The sequence below is a fragment of the Zootoca vivipara genome, chromosome 2, assembly GCF_963506605.1.
Source record: "Zootoca vivipara chromosome 2, rZooViv1.1, whole genome shotgun sequence".
NCBI classification, from domain to species: Eukaryota; Metazoa; Chordata; class Lepidosauria; order Squamata; family Lacertidae; genus Zootoca; species Zootoca vivipara.
The window spans coordinates 57488097-57498063 of NC_083277.1; positions in this window are offsets into that span (position 1 = coordinate 57488097).

Genomic DNA, 9967 nt, shown 5'->3' on the forward strand with positions numbered 1-9967 from the left:
TCCCCAGCCACTCTGGGAGGCTTCCAACAGAAATATTAGAATACACTAATTTCTTAAATATTAAAAGCTTCCCTAAACAGGGCTGCCTTCAGATGTCCTCTAAAAGTCTGGTAGTAATTTTTCTTTTTGACATCTTGTGGAAGGGCGTTCCACAGGGTGGGTGCCACTACCGAGAAGGCCCTCTGCCTGGTTCCCTGTAACTTGGCTTCTCGCAGTGAGGGAACCGCCAGAAGGCCCTCGGCACTGGACCTCAATGTCCGGGCAGAGCGATGAAGGTGGAGACGCTCCTTCAGGTATACTGGACCGAGGCCGTTTAGGGCTTTAAAGGTCAGCACCAACACTTTGAATTGTGCTCGGAAACTGGGAGCCAAAATGCGAGAGAAACACTAGTGTGGAAAATGGGAATAATGGACCACGATGGGACTCCGCTTGCAGCACAATAAATGTGCATTTACTGTTTATTGTCTGCCCAGGGTTTTACTGACCTTGCCTTGAGGTTCCTACTATTGTGGTGGGAATACTGACTTCTCAGAGCAAAGTGCAGCAATTTGTACCTGGAAGCTATGCTGAATCCACCCTGCCCATCTGTTGCTATTAGCTCTTATCAGTGACATGTGGCTGTGTGAATTATCAGTAGGACGTAACACCAGACCAGGATCTAGTGAGGAATCATTAGTGAACCATGATTGCAAATTCCACAGTGGGCAAAATGGCAAAAACCTATCACAGGCCAAAGTGAGCAAGTGCGTCATTGCTCTTTTAGCTAATATATATGGCCCTCCTGCAGTAAATCTGGCCCAGTGGAAGTTTTATTCACTAGCTAGGTGTGAATACAGTGGTACCTCAGTTTAAGAACAGTCCGGTTTAAGAATGATTTGGTTTATAAACTCCGCAAGACCGGAAATAGTGTCTTGGTTTGAGGACTTTACCTCGGTCTAAGAATGGAATCTGAATGGTGGAAGGAGGCCTCATTAGGGAAAACGCGCCTCGGTTTAAGAACGGTTTTGGTTTAAGAGCGGACTTCCGGAAGGTATTAAGTTCATAAACCGAGGTACCACTGTATATAGCTCCTTGTTCAGGCAGACCCAACCCAAGCAACTTCCACCTCTTGCATCAGACACTACCAGCTTCATTATTAAGATCTGATTTATGTATATTCCGGCGTATAAGACGACTGGGCGTATAAGACGACTCCCAACTTTTCCAGCTAAAATATAGAGTTTGGGATACACTCGCCGTATAAGAAATACGACCCGGCGTATAAGACGACCCCTGACTTTTGAGAAGATTTTCCTGGGTTAAAAAGTAGTCTTATACGCAGGAATATACAGTACCTGTCCTGGCTCTATGCAGGTGCTGCTCCCAAGGACAATAGCTCTTGAAGCTTATAGTAATCAAAATCTAAGAAGAACCCTGTTGGAATCGGACCAAAGATCTATGCCAGGCATCCCCAAACTGCGGCCCTCCAGATGTTTGGCCTACAACTCCCATGATCCCTAGCTAACAGGACCAGTGGTTGGGGAAGATGGGAAATGTAGTCCAAAACATCTGGAGGGCCGAAGTCTGGGGATGCCTGATCTATGCAGTCCAGTATTCTGTTCTCAGAGGCGGCTACCAGATACCTCCAGGAATCCTACAAGCAGGGCAGGAGAATGCAACAGCATTCTCCCCATTCATGATCCTAGGTATTTAGGGAAATTTAGAGGCCTACTGTCTGCCCAACCTGCTAAGAAGTGCTCAGCATACGTAAACCTGACAGTCCAAAGCCTTAGTCAAGACACCACCACTTGGGATTTGGCACAGGCTGAGCTAGAGAGTTCAGCTCACTCCCACTCAGTTTTTGAGGTTAGAGTATTAAGCAGCTGCATTTCTCACTGGCTCCTGGAAGTTTTCAGAGGCTGGAATTTTGTGAATGAAGCTCAGAAGGTAGGACAAAGAGTGGTATAGTAGTGGCTGAAAGTCACATTGCAGCTGCCTGGCTGAAAAACACAAACAAAAACAGGAAACGGTCCCAGGCACCAGAAGTGGAAGCATTTAGGTAGAGTAAGATGCAATCTGGAGTGATCGCTTGAGTTAGACAGTTACAGGCTCAAACACAAGTCTCTGTTATTTGTTGTAAATAGCCATTTAGAACAGTGTTAGAAACTGAGATGTGAAAGCTAGGAGCTAAATGGCACTGCCTGCCCACTCGCCTAAAATTCTTAAAAGGGTCTCTTCTCCAGCCTTCAGAGAGTAGCTGGAAGAGGGGAGGCAGAAAAAGGTCCTCCTTTCCTTCCACTCTGCAGTTTTAATTTGAAATCTTCGGCACAGTACTGCGCCCAGAGCTCAGAAACTGCTCACGCTAATGAAAGTCCCTGTTGCAAAATGCGCCTAGAAAAATGGGAGTTTCGAACACTGATTTAGAACCAACAGTATACAGTACTAGGTATTGCATTACCTTTACCAAGTTTACTAACATGGACACAACCAAAATGACAATGGCAGGTGTGAAAATGCTAAGGAAGCAAGAATATGAGATCCCTACTAGATCAGAACTAGGGCCCACCTAGTACAGAGCAGGGGATGGAGGTAGCAGCCCACTTCTGTTCTTCAAGCTCCTGTTTTCAGAGATATACGGTCTCTGGAAGTGAAGATTCTCTTTAGCTATGATGGCTAAGAGCCACTGATTGATCTATAAAGTTATTAGTTTTTCTATATATGATTAATTTATATAGTTAAAAGCCATTTAAGCTAGTGACCCCCCTCCTTTGGGGGTGGGTGTCATTAGCTATAGCTATGATATTATGTGAAATAGGGTTTCATTTTATCTGTTCTGAGCTGGTTGATTTAACTGGGTGATCCTAAGTTCTAGTATTGAGGGAGAAGAATCTTTAACCACTTTTTTCAAAACATTCATAATTTTGTAAGCCTCTGCTATCATTAATGCCATTTTCTAAACTGGAAGGCTGCAGAATACTTCCTTTCTTCAGAGGGTGCTGCATTGCGCCGATGAGTGTTAATTGCTCTTTTCTGTAACTTTCCAGTACAAGATTTAGACATGGAATTATCAGAACTGAACACAGTATTCCAAACGTGGCTCCGCCATAGATTTATAAAGGCATTATGATATCAACTAGCAGTTTTAAACCCCTTTCCTAATAATTTCCACATTGAGTTTGACTATTTGACTGCTCTGCACAGCACAGATTTTTTTTAAAGTGAACTGTTTATCATAACTCCAAAATCAGAGAGCTCTTTTTGGAGCTCCTGGCAGTGTTGGAATTTTCACCATCCTGGGTATCATCTGCAAACTTGGCTACCTGACTGATCACCCTGGCTCCACATCATTTATGTGTAATTTAAATAGCACTGGTCTGAAGACAGGTCTTTAGGGGAACCCCTCTGCTTACTTCCTTGTGCTCAGAAAACTATTTAATGACTGCCCATGTAATAACAGGGGAGGTAAAGGCTTAAGTGGGAGCAAACATTGTAGCTAAGTTGAAAGTGAAGGAGGAAAGGCTTTGTGGAGAGGAGGATGCCAAGAAGCAATTCAGAAGCAGAGAGGGAATTAGTTTCATGGAGAGGAAGAGGAAAGCAGCTCCAGGAAAAGGGAGGGGCACTTGGGACAAAGGCTCAACAAGAGTGGATGCAGCCCTCAGTCCATGTTGCCTTATAGAAAAAAGTACTTATTCCAGATGCATGGTCAGGTGACTTCCTTATTTGATGCAAGAGAACATTGCCAACCAAAGACATTTTGCTGCCTGACCTGGAGCCCAATTCCCCCACCCCCAGATTTTAAAAAATTGTTGTCCTAGACACAAATCCTCTCTTCATATATTCCACCCACCACTTTTTCAGGTGGCATCTGAAAAGCAAGTTCTTTCACCCTACTTTATGGGAAACCCTTATGGTAGCACTATGTTTTCACATAACAGCAGTGTGGTTCCCTCTCTGCCGGGGTGTAGGACATTTGTTTAGCCATTCTTAGTTCACCAAACCTTTGAGAAATATGTTCCACTACCTGTTTGTATTTATTTTTATAACTCTGTGTTGCTGTTGTTTTTAGGATGCGAGACCAATACATTTTGAATGTAACGACTTCAGATCACATTCTGTGGTTGTCAACTGCCTTGTGTGTCCACTGGGTGGGAAAGTGTGGGCAAATAAATTAAATAAACCTTTTGTGAAATCTAGTAGTCATACCTCGGTTTAAGTACGCTTCAGTTTGAGTACTTTCAGTTTAAGTACTCTGTGGACCTGTCTGGAACGGATTAATCCACTTTCCATTACTTTCAATGGGAAAGTTCACTTCGGGTTAAGTACGCTTCAGGTTAAGTACAGACTTCCGGAAACAATTGTGTACCTAAACCGAGGTACCACTGTAGTGGAAATCTAGCAGAGCCCGAATGTATGGTAGGGTGGCACTTTTGTTGCAATATGTGGCTCCAACCACATATGCAACAAAACTGCACCAGGAAAGTCTTACTAATGTTTGACACAAAAGCATTGTTATCTACCAACCCTGCGTTTCTGCAAGAGAGACTCCATCCACATGCCTGCTGAGCCAACAAGCACATCCACCAGATATGCATGGATGTAACTGTTTACCTGCAGCGTCCAATCTTTAGTGTGTATGTCACTAACAACAGGAAACCCAGCTGGAGCTGCGGCAACAGTAGTTACGTGCCAAAGCTAGCAAAAAGCAAGGGGATGGGGCAAGAGTACAGCAGAGGAAGTTGCCTTGTAAGCAGCGGAGACTGTTTGTCCATCTAGTGCAGTCTGACATGCAGCAGCTCTCTAGCCATTATAAATACAGATGTCAGGGATTGAACCTGGGGAAACCCAGCTGGATGGGCGGGGTACAAATAATAAATTTATTATTATTATTATTTAACCTGGGACCTTCCGTATGCTTTGCCACCAAGCTGTTGTCCCTCCAATGACATTTAAGTCACAATGTCAGCTATTTCGAGAAACAAATCTAGAGACAGCACAGAGGACCAAGCAGCTTTGTAAAATGGAGTACACATCACAAATGCCTAACCTGCAGTACCTTCCCCCTTTCCAGTCCCAGCTTACTCACTTAATTCCAAGAAAGAAAACTGCAGCAATGAAAAGCACAGCTACGTTTTATGAATCACTGAGTTAGTCAGTGAGGAGAGTGCTCCATGCAACAAAGCCAAGGAAAAGAGCCCACATCAGATTAGGAAGCTAGCACAGCAGCAAGTTTGTTTACTCCACAGAAGTACATTGAAATCAATGGTGCTCATTTTCAAGCTTGTTTTAAAGCTGTGGGCGACTGTTGCAGTTTTAAAGCTGTGGGCGACTGAATGCTCCTTCATCACCCCCGTGTGGTCAGAGATGTTAAAACCCCAGAATTCTGTATTTATTCTTCTGTTCAGGCAGCCGGAAAGCAGTTTAACACACTGTATTCTGAACTCAGGACATGGTTTGGGGCTGGTGCTTGCCAACAGATGAGGAGGTGGTAAGCCTATGAAGAGACTCATCGGCAAGAAATGGAACTGATTTCAGATCACAAACACAGCAGGATGGCAGAATGCCATATATACAGTCAATCATGTGAGCCCCCCAGCTGCTGCATGAAGTGGAACAATATAGACCGAGGCATCCCACCTCATTTGCTTTTCGTGAGCAGGTCCTAGTTGGAAACCGTAGTTCTGTTTTCCGAGTTTGTAATAAGGCAAAGAAGGGCAGAGACACCAAAGGCATTCCCTGCCCCTTAAAACAGAGAGGAGGAAACTGGTGTTCTTTCAGATCCCATCAGCTGAAATGAGCATAGCCAACAGCCAGCATCATCTGGAAGACCCGATTCTCCCACCCCTGCTTTAAAAACACTGTAGTAGGTCAGATATTTATCTCCTACCTCCCCTTTCCCCCATGTGGTTCATCGTCTGATAAAACAGCTCTATGTATCACCAAGCTGATGTTCTGGTGTGCTTGTTGCTTGAAGCCTTGGAGGGCCTGAAATAAGTCAATTTCTGGTCTGCCTTATTCACCAGGGAGGTGCATGGAAACCCAGGCATGTCAAGGAAGCAACACTCAACTTTCAAGGGCTGAAAGATCACAGGAAATAACTTTCAAACTATATTCAGTAAGTGACCCCAACACAGAGCTTATTTCACATATTACACAACAGCAAGACTGTGTTTGCCACCATATCTACATATTAGAGGGGGCCATAGCCAAACTGGGCTGCCACCAGTGCATGTAGGATAAACACCTTGTGTTTGCTTTTAGGTGTAAGCTGCCCTCCCTTCATGTGCTCCTAAAAACTGTAACAGAGGAACAGGAATGACTCCAGCTTTTTACCAAGCTCCAGCAATGGGGATTTTCCCTTGAGAAACCATGTTTGTCCAGTTGAATATAGACTTTATACACACAAACCTCTGTCTCTCTAGGAGCTCTTTACAAGAAGCCCAAAGACAAGTTGCATTTTTTTTTTAAAAAAAGCCTGAGGACCTGTTCACAAGTATCTCATGACTCAGACCCTATTGCTTGATCACTGAAAACACATTAGCTTTTCTTTTTTAATTTTGAATTTGCAAACGCCAAGGAAGACCACATTTTCCTAAGTTATCTCACACATTTTACGATCTAGGCCCTAGATTCCAGGCGTAGTCACAGAAGAGGTGTGATTTGAACAGGACAAAATTGATTTTCACAAGTTTGGAAAGCAATGAAGTTCAACTTTGTTCAGCTAAATTAATAAAAATCTAGTGTTAGCAATAGGTATTCCAGATGTGTACAAGACTTGAATTCAGTGAGCAAGTCTGGTAAATTTAGTGTTTGACATAGGAAGGAGCCAGTGTTCCAGTCTTAAGAGGACGTCAGGTAGGCAAACATTATTTCCTCCAGGGAAAGATGTCCACCAGGGCCATTGCAATGAGGACCTCTTCCTCCACAGCAAAAGCTGTCACACTGAACTCCTAAGCACAAGGTATGTTGGATGAGAAAACATGGAGGCTCCCTACAAGGATGTAGGTATCCTGTTTGCACTCAGATGTACAGGAATAATTGTTATTCCACGCCTAACAACTGGTGTCTCTTTATATGCAATAAAACCAGTCAACTCGTTTTTTGAGGGGCATCCAGCTGCCTTTCCTCAAAGTATGCTTCCGCAGCAGGACCGTCATATTTTCTCAGCACTCACAATTACAGAATTGTGTGGTTCTGAAAATGTATTTTATCTACACATCTTGCATCCACGTGGAAACCCTCTGGGAATGCCGTGCGACAGGAGGTTCTACAACATGGATGAAGTGCTTCTTCATAGTATACAAAGGGCCATGCTGTGCTTCAAAAATGTCCTTGCACTTCAGTAAGCTTGTGTCAGACACATTCCTGCTGCTTCTCAGACAGAAGGGCTGTGTCCTTGAAAGAGAATGATGATACGGCTACTCCACTCTGTGCAACAGCAGCCTTGAAGATAGGAGTATTCATAGCAGACCCATAGCAGGAGTACTCATAGTAGACCCATTGGCATCAATGGTTGACTGAGGTTCTTTAATTTTAATGTGTCTACTCTGTGTATCACTTAGCCAAATACAACCAAATGTGTCTGTTCAAGCAGACAGTCAAGTTATGCTATGAGCAGAAAGCATCTTTTTTCCTTGAGTTTAACATCAACAGAAGCCAGACAGACCATGGTTTTTAGCCTACAGGTGCCCTGATAGAGATGGATGCAAAATCCTCCCTGATCACCCCCTGCTCCGACTCTTTCCCCTGGTTTAATTCCTGGGATGCAAGTGATCTTTGCTTGTCAATTTCTCTCTAAATTGGGAAGTATTTATGGTTACTTGGGTTACTTGGGGAGATTCAGCAAAGATCCAAAGATTCCTTCTCTGCAATTAAATATGACACAGAGAGCCATGCATTAGCAAGGCTTTGTGCTGCCACCTGATGGTAAAGCTCCATTGGTAATGAGGAAAACTTGCCCCAGGACATAATATATGCAGACACTTTCCTCTAATTTACAGGCACATGAAATATTCAGGGATCTCAGAATATATATATTTCCACAGCAGTTTCAACGATGAGTGTATATTGCAGAAAGAGGAAACACCACACTGAGGAACAGCTAGGTTCTTTGGTACAATGGAACGGTGAGTTTAGCAAGCGACAATATAACTGGGTCATCCATTCTAATGCTTGCTTTTACCAAACTCTTAACCATTTCAGAACATATGCATTTGCTGTAAATAAGCATAATGCTGGTGGTCAACAAAAGAGATTTAAAGACTGTCTCAAGGCAAATCTAAAAAAATGTAGCATAAACACTGACACCTGGGAAACACTGGCCTGCAAGCGCTCTAGTTGGAGAACAGCCTTTACCAAAGGTGCCATGGGCTTTGAAAACACTCGAACTCAGGACAGACACAAGGGAGAAACGTGCTAAGAGGAAGGCATGCTTGACAAATCCACACCATGATCAACTCCCGCCCGGAAACCAATGTCCCCACTGTGGAAGGATGTGTGGATCCAGAATTGGCCTCCACAGTCACTTACGGACTCATTGTTAAAACCGTGTTTATGGAAGACAATCTTACTCGGCTACGAGTGATTGCCAAAGAAGAAAGAATGCTGCTTCACACACACTTCGTTTTTTCTTCCATTAGCCTGAATCTTCATACTTCTATCATATCAAGAGCATATATTATCTGATAGGTTTTTTTTGGAAGTTTATTTTAAAAAAGGACAAAGGATTAGGACAAGTGATTCAATTATTTCTAAATAATAATAATAATAATAATAATAATAATAATAATAATAATAATAAACCAGAGGAGAAAGGGAGCAAGCAAAGACTAACCTCAGGCCCCTACATTCTTACAAAGTTCATTCACTTAGAATCATAGAGTTGGAAGAGACCACAAGGGCCATCCAGTCCAACCCCCTGCCAAGCAGGAAACACCATCAAAGCATTCTTGACATATGGCTGTCAAGCCTCTGCTTAAAGACCTCCAAAGGAGACTCCACCACACTTCTTGGCAGCAAATTCCACTGTCGAACAGCTCTTACTGTCAGGAAGTTCTTCCTAATGTTTAGGTGGAATCTTCTTTCTTGTAGTTTGAATCCATTGCTCTGTGTCCACTTCTCAAGAGCAGCAGAAAACAATCTTTCTCCCTCCTCCATATGACATCATTTCATATGACAAACTTAGTTGGTCTCTAAGGTGCTACTGGAAGGATTTTTTTTTCATTTTTCATTTGGAAAAGTTATGAAAGGCACAGCGAACCCTGCAGAAGTTTTACCTGCCATATGACAAGCCTTTTCACGTTTAAGGAATTAATCATAATCTTATTTGATTTGAATTTGATCACTCAAGAGATTCCTTGAGTCTCCCTGCATCAAAACATGAATTTGCACTGTAGTAGCTAATCTTCTGCTACAGAAACAACCAAGAAGCAGGACAATGTTCAGTTAGCTCAGTGAAGTTTCCTGAAAGCCAGAACTTTAGCAGTGTTTGTAGAGGACATTGTAGTATCCAGACAGATGAGCAGTTTCTTGGCATCCTTCAAATATGCCGCAAACTTATCAACAGGCCTTGTACTACCACTTCTATATTGTCAGTAGTTAATATTGTCAGCAATTCTGTTTCAGTTTAACTCTATTGCACCGCATCCCAAGCCCTCAAAACAAAACCCAATAGGTATCTACTGTTACTAGATCATGGTAACCTCTTTGCATATTGTGCTGAGAAGTGGATCTTCATGGGCTATAGCACACACTGCCATAGTTTCACTTCTATGCATGCTTTAAAGCAAGATTCAGCTCCAGTGGCTGTGGCTAAAAGTAGTCTCTCTCTCTTCTCCCTGTAATACACAATGCTGCCCCAAGCAAGCTGTTCAAGCACACACAGTGCAATTTACACACATCAAATTAAGGTATTTATGCTAATTTCTCATTTTACATAATTTGTTTCAAGTGCAGAATTTGGGTTTTCCTGGAATCATGTTAAGACCAGCCC